Genomic DNA, 3,210 nt, shown 5'->3' on the forward strand with positions numbered 1-3,210 from the left:
CATTTTGTATCTGTGTATTCAAAATGGTTAGGATAGATAGTTACATTCTCTTAATGAATAGAGGGATTTGTTTTAATTGTGTTTGTAAATAGGATATCATGTCCACATCTTGTACAGCAATTAACCACTAGGAAGAATGTATTCAATGTGTTAATTATTGAAACTGTCCTACCAATTTGGTTTGAAACTGTCTCATTGCTATTTGTTTCTCAATAAAGTTATAGGAAAAAAAAATAAACTGTTAAAAAATAAATAAATAAAAATAAAATAAAAACAAGAAATGTGAAAGTTGTGGCATTTTGAGCAAGACTTTGCATTCCTTAGAGATATTTTTAAGGTAACCTAATATTCTGTACTTTAAATGCCATTTCTATGGGAAAAAAAGATTTATTTATCAAATTTTATTACTGAAAAATAGCTGCTAAACCAGTTAGGTGAAAGGTATTTTTGTGAAAAGCTTCACTGTGAAGAAGGTAATTATTACTTCAATATGTTTCTATTGTCACTGTTCAATGCTCATTTTCATGGTTTAAAAAGAAAAACTAGTTTAAATAATGCAATGCATATTAACATATGAATATGGACCTAATTGTCCCTTTTTGACTTTAAGGAGTAATTGGGAACATCTTCTATGTAAGTGGGTTAAGGAATGTACATGTGCTATTACAGCTAAAAATTTTCGTTTTGAAAATTGCAGCCCTATCTCATTTTCTTCTAGAAGCACAATAGCTGCCTGTCACACTGCACATTCCTTGGAAAATCTGTTATTGGAATATTGAATTATAGCTGAGTTGATCCATGTTCCCTCACAATCAGTAACACTGCATCTACTCAGGTTGCATCAAACAAAGCCAAAAGGATGGTGCAAAAGCAAAATGGTTATTTCTCACCAAGTAGACCCTGAGATAACACCCAGGGTTTATTTTTGTTGTTGCTGGATTTGGCTTCTTTTTGAACTGGACAAACGCTTTCAGGAAGTGGTGTAGCCTGAGCTCTCTAAAAGTTTCTCTGAAATCTCTGTGGTGACCTTTGCTAAAACTTGATGAAAAACATTTCCACTTAACATTCGAAGTTTTTCCTTCCTACCAGCTTAATAGTGCCTGCCACATTTTAAGGCATGTGCTAGAGACTGAAAAAGTTTTGTTAAATTTGTTTGATGATTATAAACGTTCATTTTTAAAACATTAGGCACATTTGTAAATGATTGCTCAGCCTATCAATGTAAAAAATAATCCCCTGAATACCTTGATTTCTTTTTGGTTGTCTATTGCCAAACACTAGTTTGGCTGATTGTATTTGTTTGTTTGGTTGAAATTTATGGAGAATTACTAATCAAACTGCCATTTCATATATCCTGCATATAATTTCTTTGATTTTTTCTTGTTATTTGCACTTTATATCCGATGCAGTTATTTCTGAGTATATTTGTTCTATGTTATACTGACATCTATGGACTGCATAACAGAAATTCAGGGTTTTTTTCAACTGTGTTGGTTTCTTATAAGCAATTTAAAATGTAGCTGAACTATGTAGATTAAGAGTTCTCTGATCTACTCTGCGTGAGTCACTCTTTGGTCTTTAAACTTTATGACTTAGGTAAAAATCAGTGTGATTCTATTCTCCCTGGCTACAATCAAAACTGAAGAAAGAGGCAATGAATAAGGCTCCTTCAGTAAAACAAAAATTAGTCTTACATGCCTATAATTCCAATGTTTTGGGAAAATGTCATGGGAGGATCTCAAGCTCAAGCCATCTGAGCAGTTTAGATATTAGAAAGATCTCAAAGTGAGAAATAATATTTTTTAAAAAGCTGGGGGTATACCTCCGTGCAACGTCTTATGTTCAGTTCTCAGTGCCACACACACCAAAACAAAGTCACTTGAAGAGCAAAAGGAAGTGATTAATTTATATAACTAGGAAGTCCAAGGTACATGTGGAATATCTAAATCACACATTTAAATGATAACATTAAAATTTCTGTCCATCTTTGCCTTTGCTTTCCATTGTCTGTTGGCCTCATTCTCTTCAACTAAGGTAGGTTTTATTCATGTATGGCAGGAGTGACTGGTTGTGATTTCTTTTCATCTTCTAAATTTATGATCTAAGAAGCAAGGTCATGTTTATCTAGCTCAAAGTGGAAATTTTCAAGGAAGAGCACTGATAGGGTAAGCTTAGCCTCACATTAAGGCCAGAATAAATAGCATAGTTAGAGAAACTAGGCTCCAAGTTGAGAATGTCCTATGTCACAAAGTCACCCTTGTGGATGTGCATGCTGGCACATACCTGTTATCATAGCCCTCAGGAGGCTGAGGTAGGAGGATCGTTGCAAGTTTGAAGCCAGCCTGGGCTAGAGTGAGTTCAATGCCACCCTGAATTATATAGTGAGACCCTGTCCCAAAAAGACAAAGAGAAATGAAAACCCATCTTTTTGACCAGTGAGGTAGAGCTCTGATTAGCAGTTGCCCAACTAGAATCACACTGAGTAAGAGGAGAAGTTCACAAAAGAAGTGGGGGTGCTGAGCAGAAAAACGAAGATATATCAGCTATGGAATACAGGCATTTGTCATGTAATTATTTGAGTGGAAAGATCTAGATTCAAACTCGTATTCAGATGTCCTTTAAGGGTTTGTTACAGATTAGAACTAAGTTTACTCTTTTTTTTGTGGCGGATCCGGGGATTAAACTCAGGCCCTTGCGCTTGCCAGAGGGGCACTTATTCCACTGAGCCATCTCCCCTGCCCCAGAACTAAGCTTATTCTAAGATATTACTTACTAAAGCATGTATGTGTCATTAAAATGTTTGTCACATAATCATATGCAATGAAGATAGCTGTATTAGAAGATACAAAAGTGAAAATACATTTTAGGTAGAATGGAATATGCTTGATAATGGTGTAATATGTCTCAGTGTAACAGATGTCCAGAGAAAGAGTTAAGGCTACTTGCAAATTTTGCTATGCCAGCTATAAAAATGGAGTCATTGCTCAAAAATTTCAAAACAATGTAAAGAGAATTAATATGAATGAAATACCAAAGATAGACCCTTTAGATCCAGGAGATGAATTTAGGTCATAATTAGAGATTTAATGGCCAAGGAAAAAAATGTGGAGCCAAGCATTTGCATAAGGGTGTTTTTTGCACAAGCTATTTTTTAAAGCGTTCAACTTCAAGACATCATAGCCCCATATCTGTGACACATTCATAATCAAA

This window comes from Octodon degus, unplaced genomic scaffold (genome assembly GCF_000260255.1).
Source record: "Octodon degus isolate 3935 unplaced genomic scaffold, OctDeg1.0 scaffold00117, whole genome shotgun sequence".
NCBI classification, from domain to species: Eukaryota; Metazoa; Chordata; class Mammalia; order Rodentia; family Octodontidae; genus Octodon; species Octodon degus.